The 20,358-nt window shown below is 43.2% G+C and overlaps 1 protein-coding gene across 2 annotated transcripts in view; it reads right to left on the bottom strand.

Moving 5' to 3' along the window:
• Positions 1 to 20,358, bottom strand: part of LOC144507961 (voltage-dependent calcium channel subunit alpha-2/delta-1) — a 669,448-nt gene that overhangs the window by 544,348 nt on the left and 104,742 nt on the right. The window lies entirely within an intron of this gene.

Genomic DNA, 20,358 nt, shown 5'->3' with positions numbered 1-20,358 from the left:
TATATTCCTGCAATCTGAGTGTCTTGAGGCTGTCGACAATCCTCACATTTGAATTCCATTGATTCTGTGTCTCTGCATGCTTGCTTTAACACAATAAGAAGCCGGCTTGCTTTAAACTCACTGGTCCAATTCAAAAGCCTGTTTTGGTTAGGTTGGAACACTGACTACTCAGCTTTGATACAAATGTTGCAAAAACCTGCTTCTGCAGCCTGCATTCTGCAATTTAAAATGCACGCATAAAGACACCTGCTTTTTAAAGAGACAGTGCTGTATGATTTCTTCTTTTGGTTTTAGCACTTCTTTTCACTATTTACATTTGTCAAACACCACATTTTTAACATTATATATGCAACTTCACAACATACTCACACCAGACAGCAGTTTGATGAGGAGAGTTACACTCTCAGATAGATTGTAAATAGCATGAGGGCTATCACACAGCCTTGAATGACCCCAGTTCAGATTTTGAAAGCATCTGTTCTAGATCTCCCACTCAGGACGGTTGCAGTCATGTGATGAAGCAGTTGCTGGATTAGTGATGAAGAAAGAGAGGCCGGAAAGTTTGGCTTTCGACCTTTCAGAGGAACCTCTGACAGGCTGTTTGTTGCCAGATAAATCCAAACAGAATGTCAGGAACACCACTGGGGAAATTATGAGTACCAAAAAAAACCAAAGGAAGTGGGTGAGATCCTTAATGAGTACTTTGCATCGGTATTCACAAAGGAGAGGGATACGTTGATTGATGGTGTCGCGGAGGGGTATGCAAACCTTCTAGAGCAAGTCATCATTGGTGAGGCCGCAGCTGGAATACTGTGTGCAGTATTGGTCCCCTTATTTGCGGAAGGATATATTGGTCTTGGAGGGAGTGCAGAGAAGGTTCACCAGGTTGATACCAGAGATGAGGGGTGTTGATTATGAGGAGAGACTGAGCAGATTGGGTTTGTATTTGTTGGAATTTAGAAGGCTGAGGGGGGATCTTATAAAGACCTATAAGATAATGAAGGGGCTGGATAGGATAGAGATGGAGAGATTCTTTCCACTTAAAAGGAAACTAGAACTAGAGGGCACAGCCTCAAAATAAAGGGGGGTCAGTTTAGGACAGAGTTGAGGAGGAACTTCTTCTCTCAGAGGGTGGTGAATCTCTGGAATTCTTTGCCCACTGAAGTGGTGGAGGCTACCTCGTTGAATATGTTTAAATCACGGATAGATGGATTCCTGAGCGGTAAGGGAATTAGGGGTTATAGGGATCAGGCGGGTAAGTGGAACTGATCCACTTCAGATCAGCCATGATCTTATTGAATGGCGGGGCAGGCTCGAGGGGCTAGATGGCCTACTCCTGCTCCTATTTCTTATGTTCTAATTATCATTACAAGTGAGGAAGTGTTATGTGTATTAAAAAGCATTAAGGTGGACAAATCCCCAGTGCCAGGTGGCATCTATCCCAGATTACTGAGGGAGACAAGAGAGGAAATTGCAGGGCCTCTAACAGAAATCTTTGTTTCCTCGATAGCCACAGGTGAGGTCCCAGAGGATTGGAGGATAGCCAATGTTGTCCCGTTATTTAAGAAGGGTAGCAAGGATAACTCGGGTAATTATAGGCCAGTGAACTTGACATCAGTGATAGTGAAATTGTTGGAGACGATTTTTAGGGATAAGATCCATACACATTTGGAACGGAATGGTCTTATTAGCGACAGACAGTATGATTTTGTACAAGGGAAGTCATGTCTCACTAATTTGATTGAGTTTTTTGAGGAGGTGACAAAAATGATTGACAAGGGGACAAAAAAGATTGATGAGGGAAGGGCCATGGATGTTGTCTACATGGACTTTAGTAAAGTATTTGACAAGGTCCCTCATGGCAGGCTGGTGCAAAAGATTAAATCTCACCAGATCAAGAGGAAACTAGCTAGATGGATTCAGAACTGGCTTGGCCACAGAAGAAAAGGATAACGGGGTGTTTTTCTGAATGGAGGTCTGTAACTAGTGGTGTTCCGCAGGGATCAGTGCCGGGATTTCTGTTCTTTGTGATATATATAAATGATCTGGAGGAAAATGTGGGTGGTCTGATTAATAAGTTTGTGGATGACATGAAAATTGGTAGAGTTCCTGATAATGCCGGAGATTTAACATGTGCTTAGTGAGACATGACTTCCCTCGTACAAAATCACTCACATTGTCTGTATCTTTAAGACCTGGTTGGCTGTCGAGATTCGCATTCTAATCAGTATTCTGTAACTTGATTTTGTGTCTCTGTATGCCCTGTTTGAGAGCAGATATCCACTCCATCTGACGAAGGAGCAGCGCTCCGAAAGCCAGTGGCATTTGCTACCAAATAAACCTGTTGGACTTTAACCTGGTGTTGTTAAAACTCTTACTGTGCCGGAGATTGTCAAAGGATAAAACAGGATATAGATAGGTTGGAGACTTGGGCACTGAAATGGCAGATGGAGTTTAATCCGGACAAATGCAAGGTGATGCATTTTGGAGGATCAAATTTAGATGTGAATTATACTATAAATGGCAGAACCCTTAGGAACATTAACATACTGAGGGATCTGGACGTGCAGGTCCACAGATCGCCAAAAGTGGTGGCCGAGGTGATTGAGAAGGCATATGGCATGCTTGCCTTCATCAGCCACGGCATTGAGTACAGGAGTTGGGAAATCATGTTGCAGCTATATAAAACCTTGGTTAGGCTATATTTGGAGTATTGCATGCAGTTCTGGTCACCGCACTATCAGAAGAACATGGAAGCTTTGGAGAGAGTGCAAAGGTGGTTCACCAGGATGTTGCCTGGTCTTGAGGGTGTTGGCTATGAGGAGCGGTTGAATAAACGAGAATTGTTTTCACTGGAAAGGCGGAGGCTAAAGGGAGACCTGTAAGGACGTCTACAAAATTATGAGAGGCATAGACAGGGTGGATAGTTAGAGGCTCTTCCCAGGATGCAAATGTCAATTGCAAGGGGGCACAGGTTCAAGGTGAGAGGGGGAAAGTTTAAGGGAGATGCGCGGGGGAAGCTTTTCCACAGAGAGTGGTGGGTGCTTGGAATGCGTTGCCAGAGGAGGTAGAGGCAGCAGGCACATTAGCAACATTTAAGAGGCATCTGGATAGGCACATGAATAGGAAGGGAATAGAGAGATATGGACCAAGTAAGAGCAGAAGAATTTTTTTTAGTTTAGTTAGGGCTTGGAGGGCCAAATGGCCCATTCCTGTGCTGTACATCTCTTTATTCTTAAACAAATTGAGAAACTGCACAGGCAAGGGCACATCCAACGAACGGCACATGCCACACTGGCAATTTGCTGGTAGAACGGATTAATTTCCTTTAATTTGCCAACTGTGGTAACATTTCATTCGCACACGTCCCACTGACTGGCAGCTATTACCGATACAGCTATTACGCCACTGACTTGAAAGACATTTTCCAAGAGGTTATAGCTGTGAGTGTAAGGGAGATGAAACCCTGATGCAGCATTGGAAAGCAGGTGCAAGATAAACGCTGACATTACATATCACGGTAAAATATGGTTGTGCTATTTGCTTCTAAAATTAGACAGTCTCAGAATGTCTGCCATCTGTTTACTGTATAAACCAGAAGCCTGGGATATCAAGTTAGAAAGTCACTGGATGAGAGTTTAAATTAATGCGACCAGCTTGTGAAGCTGTTGCCCTTGTTGCTCCTGAAGAAAGGTGTATTGGCTGAATTAGGCAAACACCATGGCTGCTTTTCAGGAGTCTGAATGCAAGGCGAAACTGCTATGAAAACTCTGCCTTTGCAGCTGGGCTGTTAGATGCTGTGGCACATTTTCTAGCTCAGTTGGAGTTATGGCCATGTAAGCCTTTCCGCCACACTCTTCATGTTTTAATTTAAAAGTAAAATGGAAAAATATCTGCGCTAACAGATACATTTGGGAATTCAATTACCTGATGGTGTTGGTGTCGCTGCACTCTTCCTATACATGCAGACAGACATCTCCTGCAGTCAGATACAGCCCCTTAGTGGTAGCAGCACAACCCACTTGAGGTTTATGTTACAATCCCCTAAGAGACCGGTATCTTTTAACAAGATATTTAAATGCCCAGTAACCAACTTAAAGGAATCACGCAATAAGATTTCAAGACTTATAATGTAACAAACGAACTAAACGCAATATTGATTTAACATTCAAATAACAGCTAAATACTGGATGCTAGGAATCTGAAAAAAACCCCAGGAAAATCTGGATTAACTCAGCAGGTCTGGCAGCGTCACAGTGTGGCACGGTGGCACAGTGGTTAGCACTGCTGCCTCACAGAACCAGGGACCCAGGTTCAATTCCAGCCTCGGGTCACCATCTTGCATGGAAGTTGCAAGTTCACCCCGTGTCTGCGTGGCTTTCCTCCTGGTGCTTCGGATTCCTTCCACAGTCCAAAGACGTGCGGGTTAGGTGGATTGGCCATCGTAAATTGTCCCTTGCAGGGTAAATACGTGGGGTTACGGGGGCAGGGCCTGGGTGGGATTGTTGTCGATGCAGACTCGATGGGCCAAATGGCCTCTTTCTGCACTACAGGGATTCTATGATTATTACTTACTTACAAATACTCTGAAATACGTACAAGATAACCCTTATTCATGTTCTAATACAACCGATTACCCCACACCACATAATGTGTAAATTGCAGCACGATCTCTACAGGATTATGGCCTTTATAGAAAATAACCCACAACTACTCCCAGCTTTCAATGGGTTTCGCCAAGTTGTAGCATCGAGTGACCACTGAAAGCCCCTTCATTTATCAATGAATTTCCAAACTGACCGCCAGAAGTCATGCCTTCTAGTGATTTCTCCTCCTGACTTTGCTGGGGCAGATCTTCCAGAGTCTTTAGATTACCTTGCAATGCACCTCCCTGACCAGAGACCTTTTTCCCTCCTGCATTCTACCTGGTAGCTCATCAAGGATTCACAGCCACCTGCTGGCCAAATCAGCCTCATCCTTCTGTCTCTGTTGGACCTCTCTCTCCTTCCATCCGAAAACCTCCAATATAGAAAGTCTGCTCACAACCAAACCAGCTGTGTTTGCCTTCATTTTCAGATATGAACATTCTGCACCTTGCTCCTAGTAAATCTCAACCTGGGCAGCACCCCTGCCATCTGCCCACTCCCTCTCCATGGTAACCACAAACTTGTTGTAAGGCAGAATTCAACACACATCACGTGACTCTCTTAATTCCTCAATCACTCCTTAAAGAGACGGTTTTAAACAATCTTATAAAAATTTACATTCATAATAATTGTGTGTAACCTCTGAGGGCACTGCAGTGATGTCCTTGAGGAATGCTACAATGTCAGACAGTCCATTCTTCAGACAGAACGAGGCCCTTACTTCCTCATCTGATGGTTCTGGTGGAACTAACAATCCCACAGCATTATTCAAAGCAGGGGAGGACTTCTATTGTCTCCCAGTCAACATTTATCACTTGGAAAGACAGCAAGCCTCACTGGAGTGGTTCAAATATGGAGTTGTCGGAAAGATGGGCAAGTGTTTGCAGTTCACATAAAAAAGGGAGGTTGGAGATGGGGCAGTGGTTTGTAATGATAGGAGTTCAGTGCAGAGTTTTTGAGGAGAGGTTGATGATTCCAGATTTGAAAGAAAGAGGAACAGTACTTAAGGAAAAGGAATACCAGTGAGCCGGGGGTGGGGAGGGAGGGTGGCAAAAGTTGGGTAGCCATGAGTTTAGTGGCAATTTGATTTGTATTAGCCTTGGCTCAGTGGTAGCACACTCCCCTCAGAATCAAAATTTTATTGATTCAATTCCAATTTCAGAGACTTGAAAACAGAAGCTGCCATTTCAGTGGAATACTGAAGGAGTGCTGCACTGCCACCGGAGTAAAATAAATTGAGGCCCAGTAGCCTAGGGTGGATGTAAAAGATACAAGAGCATGAGCAGGTCTCCCCAGCAACCTGACTAATACTTACTCAACATCATTAAAATCAATAATCTCATTGTTGTTTATTGGATCCCTTCAATGCAAATCAGCTGCCCTGTTTTCTGGATCTCAACAGTGACTCAAAGTGCTTCATTAGCTCTGGAACCCATTGTGAGGTTGTTAAAGGACTACGTAAATGTACATTTTTTAATAGGCTGGAGAGAGCGGTTGTTGGGTTTCATTGACAAGATCTGCACCCTGATCATAAGAGCCTGGTTCATCTTTGATTTGATTTGATTTATTATTGTCACGTGTATTAGGATACAGTGAAAAGTATGTTTCCTGCGCGCGATACAGACAAAGCACATCATATATCGAGAAGGAAAGGGTGCAGAATGTAGTGTTACAGTTTTCGTGGCATAGAATGAGAGTAAAAGATAGAATTGGGGGTATGCTGGGCACAGCTCACAGGAAGTCGCCACGCTCTGGTGCCACCTTGAACCTAAATCGTGAATTCAAAAAGAAGTTTACGTTGAAGCCAATTGCTAATAATTTCGAAAGAAACTTATAATGATTATGTCAAAATAATTAATCCTTGAGCTTTTACATTACCTTTCACTCCAACGATAATGGGATACCCTAGTCATAAAAATCATCAATTCAAAGGGAATAAAAATGAACAAAACTACCCCATTACAATTCTAAATGTGAAATATAACCCAAATGTTTCTCTGAGACTCACTGGTCTCATTTTGTGATTTCAATCTCAGAGTCCATGAAATCACCCAAAAACCCCAATCAGATCGTGTCCTGATAATCACTCTCAGGATCCACTGTTCCATGTCTTGAAGCTTCTAATTAAACAACCAGCAAAACTGATCCAATGGCTGGCTATAAAAAGGTATAAATTACTTAATTAACACTTCATGTGAGTGAAGTGACTGGGTGAAATAACTTGGAAGCAATAAAGAACAGCTGCAATAAATGTAAATTAGATGTTACGCTGCACCAAAGAGAAAGCTTTCCTTTGAAAAGACCTATTCCATTGGAGTGTGAATGTTCGACACTCAAATTAAGAACTCTTGTATTCATTTGCAGAGTCATGTTGGGGTCGCTGCAGATCATGTTCCCCAACCATCCTAAAAAAACATCCTAATTTATGTGCAAAGCATCTATTGTTGATTGTGCAGTTAATAAGCCCCTAACACATCAATAACATTAATAACACAGCAATTGTATCTACTCATCAGAAGTGTCTTGTAATGAATGATGTAAGCAGTGTTTTTTGGGGTGTGAAGGCTGTTAGTTTAGGAAAATATCCCATTAATTGCAATAGCACAGAGCACCTAAACTCTTATACATTCCTGATGCCACAATAATTTCAGTGTTTAAGTTTAAGTTTATTTATTGGTTTCACAACTAGGCTTACATTAACACTGCAATGAAGTTACTATGAAAATCTCCCAGTCGCCACACTCCAGCACCTGTTCAGGTGCACTGAGGGAGAATTTAGCATGGCCAATGCACCTAACCAGCGTGTCTTACGGACTGAGGGGGGAAACCAGAGCACCCGGAGGAAACTCACGCAGACAGAGGGAGAACATGCAGACTCCGCACAGACAGTGACCCATGCCGTGAATCGAACCTGGATCCCTGGCGCTGTGAGACGGCAGTACTAACCACTGTGCCACCCTGCCACAGGGTGCAGGATTTGTGAGACAGTGATGAGTTTCCTGCCTCCCCTCCCTTCCCGACAGCTGCTCGGTAAAGATACAGAGCTGTTTCAGCTTCCTCACACCCAAACAACCCAACAAGTACTTCACTGATGCTACAGCTCCACTTATCTCTAACAAGCATGCAAGAGAAAAGCTCTTCAGCAGTGTTACCTCGGCTTGCAAAGAGTTCTCTCATGCTTAAAATCCTGGAATGGAGTGAAAAGTACAATCAATCCTCATTGTGCTAATCACAATAGCAGACAGTGGCCGTGTAAACAGGACTGAGAACAAGGCATGACTTATTCAGAAAGCATCCACTGCATTGGAATTTACAAGATATAATTCATTAGTAAGATTGAAGATGGTGCATATGACTGAAGCAGTGGAACAATCATGAACCCATTTATCACAGGTTCTAAGGAGGCATACAGACGTGCCTTAGCAATGAATGCGCTTATTAAAGTTCTCCATTTGTGAAGAAATTAAAATGCACAGTGTATCAAATTAGTTGTACATCATACATTGCGGAGCAGAGGTGAAATTCCCTCACAAATGATAACCAACCAATTCGAAGGCTGACCCATTACATGTCAATTACAATGATGTTCGAGACATTCACTTCTAATTAGTCAATTACAATCATCTAGAATCATAATCAGAACAGGTCCAGGCAGCGGGCGTCGTCCAACCCAACTGTCTGCCCCTCTACCACGGTTATATTCCCGGCCGGGTATCCCTGGAGCTGGGGTAAGCTGTTCCCAAGGGCACCATCAAGGCCTTCCATGCCCTTTGGGCACCCGCAGGGAGTAAGTGTGTATTATGACCTCTTCAATCACATTTTAAGTTCATGTTTTAAGGTTCCTTTCTGCTTTGTTTTTCTTTCGGGCGGTTCTCTTCTTGTTTTGTCCCTCAGTTTGTTTTAATTTAGCTCAATTGATTTACCCAAAAGAAAGTTGGTCACAATGATCTCTGAAGCTTTTTGGATGGAGAGGAACTGACAGACAAGTTTGTAAACATCATTCAACAAATGCAATTTTATATTTAAGATTGGTGAGGAGCTCTTCTGTGCCTCCCAGTTGTTCTATTTTTCCACATCAGTTTCAGTAACAGAATCAGGAAGATTTATTACTCTTCTATTGGGATGCAATGGTCTGATTACAGGGGGGGAGATGGCGGAAACTTGCAACTGCAGTGAACTTTCCGTACTAGCAGAACAACAAGGCTCTGACTTGCTCCAAATTACTGGAGATTTCTGAGTTGTGAGTGACATCATCATACATCCCCTGTAAAAAGACCATCCAAAATTGATTGTAACTGATGAGCGAATGTCACCTGCCCATGGGATGATGTGCCTTTGCCATTTAATTTCCCTGATATTTTGCACTGTAAGTTGCTGTAGTGGGCGATGGAAATAGACTGACATCTTCTGTTGGGCATCTGTGTGAATGGGGCAAGTAACTACATACCTTCTTAACCAACTGGGGAGGCAGTGGTGTAGTGGTATTGTCGCCCGACTAGTAATCTAGAGATTCAGGGTAATACTCTGGGGACCTGGGTTCGAATCCTACCATTGCAGATGAAATTTTAATTCAATAAAAATCTGGAATTAAAAGCCTAATGATGACCATGAAACCATTGTCAATTGTCGTAAAAACCCTTCTAGCTCACTCATGTCCTTCAGGGAAGGAAATTGGTCATAGAATCATAGAATCCCTACAGTGCAGAAGGAGGCCATTTGGCCCATCAAGCCTGCACCGACGACAATCCCACCAAGGCCCCATCCCCATATCCCCATGTATTTACCCTGTTAATCCCCCTGACACTAAGGGGCAATTTAGCATGGCCAATCAACCTAACCCACACATCTTTGGAGTGTGGGAGGAAACTTGAGCACCCGGAGGAATGAATTTGGCCTATCAGGGAATCATGGGATATAAGGGCAGGAAAATGAAGTTGATGCCAATGATCCGCCATGATGATTTTAACTGGTGAAGCAGCCTGGCTGGACCAGCAGACACGGGGAGAATGTGCAAACTCCACACAGACGGTCACCCAGGCTGGAATTGAACCTGGGTCCCTGGAGCTGTGAGGCAGCAGTGCTAACCATTGTGCCACCGTAGCTTTACCTAGTCTGGCCTATATGTGGCTCCAGACCCACAGAAATGTGGTTGATTCGAAAATGCCCTCAAGGATAGGCAATAAATGCTGGCCCAGCCAGCAATGCCCACATCCCATGAACGAATATTAAAAAATCAGATTTAATGATCATGAACTAAACATTGTAGAGTCTGAACCAGAAGTGTAAGATGATAATGTAAGAAATAAGAGAGGAAGCTCGTCCATCCAGGCTGCTTTACCAGTCAAAATCATCATGGTGGATCATTGGCTTCAACTTCGTTTTCATGCCCCCATATCCCATGATTCCCTGATAGACCTAATTTATTCTATTTCGGTCTTAATTTATTCAACAATTGAGCAACCATAAACTGCTGGGGTAGAAAATTCCAGAGATTTACAACTTTTGAGCCGTAATACTGAAATCGAAATTAGAAGCAGAAAGCAAAATAAAGAGATTGAATTAAGCAAGAGAGAGAGAGAATAAACAGGAAAAAATTCTTTTAAAAGAAATTGTGTACACAGTTCAACTCCGACATCAGACAAAGCTTGCAATAATTTGTTTATTGTATCAGTCAAGTCCAGACACATACAAGGGGAGGAATTTCCCAGCCATTCTCGCCAGCGGGATTCTCCAGTCCCGCTGCAGCAAACGGAGATTCCGCTGAGTGCCAAATTCTCCATCCTCGCTTGCAGTGGCAATGGGGCATGAATAGCCGGTAAGATCCTGCCCAGCGTCTTTGAACAGTAGACATGCAGAGAAATAACAATATTATCCAATGTTCCCCTAGGTAGAGAGGTAAACTTTCTCGATCCGGATTCTCTCACTTGTTAAGGAAAGCTCAAGATCTTTATTAGGGAACTTCTCATGAACAGTCACAAGCATTGCCATTGCTGTTTCGATGTTGCATGATAAATATTGTAACCGGGACCCCCAGAAATGAGGTGTTTCCTTCAAAAACACCAGAATCCAATCTGATCTCCAGTTGGGATGTAACAATTACTCTGAGTTCCACAGTCTCGCATCTTAAACCTTGAGACTAGCTTGGCTATCTTGTTTCACAGTGTGAGACAAAAATAAATCAACGGGCATTAATCACACATTCGGCAAAGAGTGAAAGGCATGGCCAGCTAAAATATACCTTGACACTTCCAACCCTGGGAATAAACAACTTTTAATCATTTCATATTTCCAACAACAGTAAAAAAAAATCCATAAGCTATCTAAAAGTAAAAAGAAACCAAAAGCTTTAATTCTTTCAAGGACCTAATACTGCACACAGTACAATGTAGCTGAACCAATGTTTTGTACCAATTCATTACTCTTTTACTTGCATAAGCTTTGCGCCCATTTATGAAACCTAATTGATTTTTTTCTAGTTTTACCCCTCCGTACTCAGGTTTTGCATGAATTATGTATTTGAACCTGCTTAAGTCTCCATTCAGTAACGTCCTTTGGTAACTTTCCATTAAGTACACATCCTCGTTCCTCGTTTTGCTTTCTAAAATGTACCGCTTCATATTTCTCCACATTAAATTGCATCTTCCATCTGTCTTTCCTATTAACCTATATTCTTCTGAAGTTTTTTTTAGGCCTCCCTTGCCTGAAAAACCTTCCACTTTGTGCCATCCGCATATCACTTCTTGCGCCAAAGTACAAATTATCTGCGATCCTGAGCATAAGTCTTTTAGGTCCACCAATCCCAACTCTTCTCTTATCTGAGCACACCATTAACACAAACCCTTCATTTCTTGCCCATGAACCAATTTTCTACCCATGTTTCCTTTTATTAAACACAAGTCTAGAGATTTAATAATAAAGCTTCAGTCAGACATGTAATTAAATTGTTAAACTGATCATTTGGACTTTGGCTTAGAAAGTGATATGCTGATTGCAAAACAGCACAAGGGTTGCAAGCTGGGGAGGTCTGAAAAAGACCTCAGCAGAATATAGGTTAAAGGAAGAGATGGAGAGACGGCAAATTCGAAAATAACTTTGAACAATAACTTTAAAAATAACTCAAACTTTCATTTAATAAATGAAAGAATGACAAGTCAAGATTGTATGCTTCAAAACTTTTACTGTAACAAATGACTGAAACAACACTATTAACTAAACACTATTTTCTTTTTGTGGACAACTTAAACTTTGAACTACAGAAAGTGGCATTTCCCCTTATATAATGTTACACTCTTCATGCAATCACAGTCCTTAAAGCTAACAGTCCACAGTTGCTCCCCGCTCCTGGTGAGCTCCCATATTCTCATTTCACCAAGTAGCAACTGTGAGTGACTTTCTCCTGGTGCCTTCCTCAGATTTCTTATATCCACCACCAACAGTGAAGTCTGTTTCCGTGATTCTTCTTCCCCCTGGTCAGGGAGAATATCTCAGGATCCTCATGTGGTTGTAAGATGCATCCCTTAGTCTTGAGACTATCTCCCTCCGGCATCCGCTTATGATAACACGAAGACAAGCAGCCTTTTTTATCTGCTGACCACTCAACCTCTGCTGCCTGCCTGCAATATTCAGATTTGTGTGGACACCTGTAACCTGACCTAAAAGATGGTTTCCTCTGCCCTATTCCCCATGGCAAAATGAAGCAGGTAGAAACGCCAATTAGCTATCCTTGATCCCAACTCCATTCCACCTTAGAAGTAAATGGGCAGTTTTCAAGCACAACTGATACCAACCTCACCTTTCTAGGACTTTGGGAGACTCGGAGACTACTCATTGTCAAGTCCATTGCCGTTATCCTCATTGTGTACCTCCTTAAACAATCTGAGCCTTTCTCTGACCTCTAACAATCTCACAACCCAGGCTTACTGTCATACGGACTGAAAAACAGGTCAGGTGACCTCCTTTATTTACCGAAAAACTTAAAGATACAGTCCCAAAATATCATACTTGTACGAACCTCACAATAGTAAAAAAACACCTTCTGAAAATCCACCACATCAACTACATAACTTTAATTGGCCACTTTGATTTATTCGTGGCATCTCATGAGCACACAGTTCTGTAAAGATATCGCTGCTTCTAAAGTTTGCTATAACTTTTCATAATGAAATTGCACATCTTATGTAAATGGCTTTATAAGCTACTGATGATATAAAATTCAGGGCTCAGGGAAAATAAAGCAGAACAAAAGAGCAAATTCAAAAGCATCAGTCCCTTGCCTTAAAGGCCTAATAGAGACTTCTATCATGCACCATCTCCTGTGTCTAAATTGCTTGCAAATCCGAGGTCATTAGCGCTAGCAGACAATGCCAGACCGCAAAATTAGCTCGAAGAATTACATTTCAGTTATATTGAAATTTTTTTGGCCATAAAACTGAAAATGTGAGCATTAGGGGTTTACCGGGACTATTCTGAAATCTACCTCTTGGGCAAAGCACAAAATTCAATTGCACTTGAACATTACATCGTAATGGTATTTCTAAACCCCAAGTTATTAAATACTGTCTACAGCATGTTGCAAAGTTATGAGCCTTGGTCTAACTGTTCATTTATCATTCATACTCGAAGACAGCTTACACAAAACTCATGAAGAAGTAAAAGTCAAATTTGCATATGTCTGCTGTACAAAATGTTCCCCAAATTCAATTAATCCCTTTGCTGCTGATCATTTGGAACATTATTCCTGGTCACAGAGAATATAACTCAGTCCGTTCTTGCACACCAGCCGCCTTTGGCAAATCTTTCTGTCACCCACTTTAATGGATCTTTATAAATAATTCAGTTTTTAATTATGCGACAAGCTTGTCACCCAGCGAGGAAAGTAGTTACAAGTCACGCCATGTCAACTGATTTCTATTCATACCATAGAAAGACGCAAGCAAAAGAGGAGGCCATTTGGCCCATCGCGATCTTTGAATGCGCAATCCAATTAGCCCCATACCCCTGCCATTTACCCTCAACCTTCTAAATTAAAATGTACATCTCGCACGTAAACTACCTCTAAAGTCTTGCATGCAACAGAAAATAACATCAGCACTTTTGAATTGAAAGATAGGTTAGAAGTTTGCATCACCAAACCAGGTGTTACATATGCTTGTATCTTGGTACGGCTCCTGTTCTGACCAAGACCGCAAGAAACTACAAAGGGTTGTGAATGTAGCCCAGTCCATCATGCAAATCAGCCCCCTATCCATTGTCTCTGTCTATACTTCCTGCTGCTTCGGGAAAGCAGCCATCATAATCAAGGACCCCACACACCCCAGCCATACTCTCTTCCACCTTCTTCCGTCGGAAAAAGATCCAAAAGTCTGAGAACACTTACCAACCAACTCAAGAACAGCTTCCTTCCTGTTGCCATCAGACTTTTGAATGGACCTACCTTATATTAAACTGATCTTTCTCTACACCCCACTTCTAACAGCAACACTCTATTCTGCGCCTTCACCTTTCCTTCTCCCCATGCACTCTATGAATGGTATGTGTTGTCTGTATAGCGCACAAGAACCAATACTTTTCACTGTATCCCAATACATGTGACAATAATAAATCAAATCATAATACTCCATTATGATATCAAGGCCTACCGATGATGGTTGTCAACTTTAGCTGTCATGTGACATTATGCACAGGTGTGAACCAGCTTATTTTCAAGCACGAGGGGAATATAGGGTTATGATAGACTTAGATGTGAAAGACGGGAGGAAGTTTGAGTGAAGCGCAAATACTGGCACAAGGCAGAATGGCTTGTTTCTCTTTCATATATACTCAGGCTGTTATCTCCTCCTAAACAAGTCACTTAAATTACATTACAAGTGTCCATCCACTAAGATTGTCAACAGTAGCCTCTAGACGCAAATTACTCTTCTGGTGGATTAGAGAACAGCTTGCAACCTAAAAAGGGCAGTTGTGAAGGTGAGCGGAAGTTGACACCAGTAAACCAAAGCTACTCATGTCTTTGAAATGTGGGGGAACATGGAGGGCCTCAATTGACCACTGTGGCTTCAGTGGGAAACAATGGACACAACGTACAGTCAGAAGCCACGCTGGTCTTCTATTGAAGCTCTGTTGGCCAGTCAGTAGAATCCTCCGAAGAGATTTGCAAGGCAAACATTAGCAGCTCTGCCTACAGTGATGTTTACTATATTTTGAGCATAGAAAATGCTTCCAATGAATGAATGCTAACTGGAGAGGGAACCCTAACCTTGTGTTCCACAGTTACTTCAAGAAAAATGATCACCATTTTGGACAGTGCAGCAAAATTAAAAGTTAAATTCTTATGCGCAATGTTGAAAATTGTAATCAAACCATGTTTTCAATTGATTTTTACACTCTAAAGGAATAGAAATAGTTCTTTAACAAAATTACATTACAATAGAAGCATAGAATCCCTGCAGTGCAGAAGGAGGCCATTCAGCCCATCGAGCCTGCACCGACAACAATCCCACCCTATCCCCGCAACCCCACGTATGTAACCTGCTAGTCCCCTTGACACTAAGGGGTAATTTTGCAACCTATCCCGCACATCTTTGGAGCGTGGGAGGAAACCGGAGCACCTGGAGGAAACCCACGTGGACAGCGAGAGAACGTGCAAACGCCACACAGTCATGCAAGGCTGGAATCAAACCCGGGTCCCTGGTGCTGTGAGGAAGCACTGCTAACCACTGTGCTGCCATTCTTGATCAGTTTACAAAACTGCACCCTGATCTTTCACAATTATATTTTAAGGTAAAAATAAACAAATTTACATTATGTTCTTATACCTAAACTTTCCCTGTTCCCAACACTGTATCCTATCTAAATAAAATTTAAAAACCTTTCTGACCAAGGACTGTAAAACCATTTTGGGGACAGATTAATTAGCTCAATAATTAAGAATTCATTAATTCAGTTAATAATGTCACTTTTCTGTGTCAAGGACTTCTTAAATATTAGCTCATTTAATCCTAATGAAATAGCAGCTATACTTTGAATCAAAAACATGGTAATCTCAAGAAAGCATCATGTAATTTAAGTAATGCCTGGGGAAGATGAGGGAAAGAAGAAGGGAAGAGATAGATCAGAATTTCCCAGCAGCTCTTTGCAGGATGATGCCAGTTCTATGTCAGTATAGAAAGATGTGGAGATGCCGGCATTGGACTGGGGTAAGCACAGTAAGATGTCTCACAACACCAGGTTAAAGTCCAACAGGTTTATTTGGTAGCAAATACCATAAGCAGGTTACCTGCAGGTAACATTGCTCCGAAAGCTTATGGTATTTGCTACCAAATAAACCTGTTGGACTTTAACCTGGTGTTGTGAGACTTCTTACAGTATAGAAAGAGACAGATGCAATGTTCTTGCAAATCTCTTTTTATAAAGACCGTATGACAAACTATTGTACTTGGCACATACTTTGTACAGCAACAGCAAAGGGGCAAAGGTTTGATTTCACCATCTTAGTGGGTGGTGATCACTGGCAGCCCCTGCATAGAAATAACTTAAAACTGGTGGCTTTCTAATTCCAATACCTACCTTAGAACTCATCTGGAAAGAAATTCGGAAACATAAAACACTGGCTATGCCGGAAAATGATCAGACGCAAATTTATAATTCTGAACCTGCACAAAGAAAATGGGTCGCGTTTTCACTGGTGTCAGGACTGTTTCCAGGTCCTGAATTCACTCCTTAGGGTGGAATTAGCCACTCACGGGACTTGAGATCGGGGCAGCCCCTTAATTAGTATGGAGACAGGTTCTCAAATAAAGGCAGCAGCCGGTGGGCTGTTGAGGTTTAGAGGGCCAGAGGCTTTTTAGCTTCGGTGGAGCAAACAGCTGCAATAAAAGGTGAATAACAGAGGGAACTTCAATACCAAGGTGCCCTCCCCACAACATTTTCTTCAAAAATCCAGCCAGGTCACCACTCTGGGGGAAAGATTATGGGATGAAGAATCCCTATACGGGATGGCATTTGACTGCAACTGCACCAGAGCAGGCAGGGAGAGCCTGCAGACCTGCTTGGAGCACTAGCACCCCAGCCTGCTTCCCCTCGTCACATCAGACGACTGGCAGCCCACTCGGAAATCCCAGTCAGCCGCCTTTCGGTGTCCAAGTCCAAAGGTGTGCGGGTTAGGTTGATTGGCCATGCTAAAGTGACCCTAGTGTCAGGGGGATTAGCAGGGTAAATGTGTGGGGTTGCGGGGTTAGGGCCTGGGTGGGATTGTAGTCGGTGCAGACTTGATGGGCCGAATGGCCTCCTTCTGCACTGTAGGGATTCTATGATTTGCAAAGCTCTTAATGAGCCTAATTGGCTACCCGCCTTGTGGGGCGTGGGAGCTTTACCAGGCCCCAACATGGCAGACACCATGGGAAACCGGCACACTGGCTGGCACCAGTATTTCCGGATTGTGTCTGCCTCTGTTCCCAACCTCGGCAGGCCAGACAAACCAGCTCGGTACATCCGTCACGATGCCAATGTGCAAAGCTGCCACTCGTGGTGAAAGTGACTAGAAACATTATTTCTCTTTGTCACTATGAGTAGCCATTGACGCCCACTCAGACAGAGGTACAATTTTCACCACTATTCTTATTTTCATAAATAGGATGCACAGGCACTTCAGTACCTAACATTGTCCACCCGCTGTACCTCACCCACTGTACCTCACCCGCTATCCCTCACCCGCTATCCCTCACCCGCTGTACCTCACCCGCTGTACCTCACCCGCTGTACCTCATGCACACTTACAAAGGAGAGTTTTGAGCAGCATTACATTTATTTCAAAATTAGAGATTTTAAACACTTTAATCAACTATCTTGCACTTTGAAATACATTTACCTGCAACATTCGTTTTCAATCTTAAAGCCTAGGGTGCCACTTTGGCAGGAAGGATAAAAGGACAGAGGGTGCGATCTTACCGGCTTGCCATGCTGATCAACCGGGTTCGCACTCGGTTTCTCGCCTCTCAGGATGATACCGGCTGTGAATTGCCTGTGTAATCAGCCTCGCGCCCGGGAAGGGGTGAATGGGAGCAGCGATTAGCTGGGGGGGACAATCTCCCAATGCACTGTGTATTCTTGGCAGTGCACTGGAAGATTAGGCGCATGTGCAACAGCGCCCTCTAGCATTCAACAGCCGGCTTCCCAGCGTGAATAGACTCTGTTCGCTCTCCCTACTGGCGAGAATCACACTTTGCCTCATTTAGAAAACATAGAAACATCGAAAAACTACAGCACAAACAGGCCCATCAGCCCACAAGTTGTGCCGAACACATCCCTACCTTCTGGACCACCTATAACCCTCCATCCTATTACGCTCTATGTACTCATCCAGGAGTCTCTTAAAAGGCCCTATTGAGTTCGCGTCCATCATCACTGACGGCAGCCGATTCCACTCGCCCACCACCCTCTGTGTGAAAAACTTACCCCTAACATCTCCCCTGTACCTACCCCCCAGCACCCTAAACCTGTGTCCTCTCGTAGCAGACATTTCCACCCTGGGAAAAAGCCTCTGAGAGTCTACCCGATCTATGCCTCTCAACATCTTATACACCTCTATTAGGTCTCCTCTCATCCTTCATCTCTCCAAGGAGAAAAGACCAAGCTCCCTCAGCCTATCCTCATAAGGCATGCCACTCATCCAGGCAACATCCTTGTAAATTTCCTCTGCACCCTTTCAATCTTTTCCACATCCTTCCTATAGTGAGGCGACCAGAACTGAGCACAGTACTCCAAGTGGGGTCTGGCGAGGGTCTTATATAGCTGCATCATTATCCCTGGACTCCTAAACTCAATCCCTCGATTGATAAAGGCCAGCACACCATACTCCTTCTTAACCACCTCCTCCACCTGCGGTGCCGATTTTAGAGTCCTATGGACCCGGACCCCAAGGTCCTTCTGATCCTCTACAGTACTAAGAGTCTTTCCCTTTATATTGTACTCCTTCAACCCATTTGACCTACCAAAATGGACCACGACGCATTTATCTGGGTTGAAGTCCATCTTTGTTCAAAGCGTGATAAGATTTGATTTTTTTTCTCTCGCCGAAGAAACGGATGCAATTCTCTCCAGTTTTCATGCTTGTTCAGCACTTTGAATTTTGTTTAGTAAATTTGTCCCTGGAGTAAATAGAAAACGGCTACAGAATTACATGGTGTGGAAGGATCTAGGTGTTCAAGAGTATAAATCACAGCAATTTACAGGTACAGCAAGTAATTAAGACTAATGGAATGCTATCCTTTAGTTTGAGAGGAATTGAACACAAAAGTAACAATATTATGCTTCAGTTATACAGGGAATTGGCGAAACCACATCTTGAATACTGTGTGCAGTTTTGGTCTCCTTATTTAAGGTTGTAAATGCTTTGGAAGTGGCTCAGAGGAGGTTCACGAGATTGATACCTGGAATGAGAGGATTGTGTTAGGAGGAAAGCCTAGTCAGACTGGGTTTGTTCTCACTCGAGTTCATGAGGTATTGACAAGGTGGACATGGAAAGGATGTTTCTTCTTCTGAGTGAGTCCAGATCAAGGGGGCACTGTTTTTAAACGAGGAGTTATCCTTTAGGACAGAGATGAGGAGAAATGTTTTCTCTCAGAGGGTTGTGCGACTTTGGAACACTCTGCCTCAGATGCAGTGAAGGCAGAGTCATTGAATATTTTTAAGGCAGTGGTCGCTAGCTTGTTGTTAGGCAAGGAAATCAAAAGTCAATGGGTTAGATGGGAATGCTGAATTTGAAACACATCAGCCATGATCTTATTGAATGCGAGGTAATACATTTTGGAAGGTCTAATACAGATAGGAAATATCCAGTAAATAGCAGAACCCTTAAGAGTATCAATAGGCAGGGGCGTACAGGTACACAGGTCACAAAGTGGCAATGCAGCTGGAGGAGGTAGTCAAGAAGGCATACGGCATGCTTGCCTTCATCGGCCGGGATATTGAGTTTAAAAATTGGTAAGTCTTGTTGCAGTTTTATAGAATCCTTCCACACCATGTAATTCTGTAGCCGTTTTCTATAGAATATAGTGTTCAATTCTGGTCGCCACACTACCAGAAGGATGTGGAGGCTTTGGAGAGGGTACAGAAAATATTTACCAGGATGTTGCCTGGTATGGAGAGCAATAGCTATGAGGAGAGGTTGGAGAAACTTGGTTTGTTCTCACTGGAATGACGGAGGTTGAGGGGCGACCTAATAGAAGTCTACAAGATTATGAGGGAAATGGACAGGGTGGACACTCAGAAGCTTTGTCCCAGGGTGGAAGAGTCAATTACTAGGGGGCATAGGTTTAAGGTGTGAGGGGCAAGGTTTAAAGGAGATGTACGAGGCAGATTTTTTACACAGAGGGTAGTGGGTGCCTGGAACTCACTGCCGGGGCAGGTACATGAGGGAATGTGAAGGGTGAGAGCTAGAGGGCCTAATGTTGTACAGGTGAGCCAGGGCATTTCCCAACTCCTATCACCCAACTATTAAATGAAAGTCTAGCCCATTAAATCAGAAGATACACTGTTCGACACAATAATAGTTGGGTGATAGGAGTTGGGAAATGCCCTGGCTCACCTGAATTGAGGAAAAAGTGCCTGAAAAGATGCAATGGTCATTCCGGGAGCATGCTGGAGTCAGGCTCACCACCCCAGAAACAGTCCAAGCAGCTGCAAAGTCTGCAGAATACCAAGGCAGACAGGTTAA

The sequence above is a fragment of the Mustelus asterias genome, chromosome 19 (genome assembly GCF_964213995.1).
Source record: "Mustelus asterias chromosome 19, sMusAst1.hap1.1, whole genome shotgun sequence".
In the NCBI taxonomy this organism is placed as follows: domain Eukaryota; kingdom Metazoa; phylum Chordata; class Chondrichthyes; order Carcharhiniformes; family Triakidae; genus Mustelus; species Mustelus asterias.
Note: the sequence above shows the minus strand (reverse complement) of the source record. Positions and strands in the feature narration are given on the sequence as shown.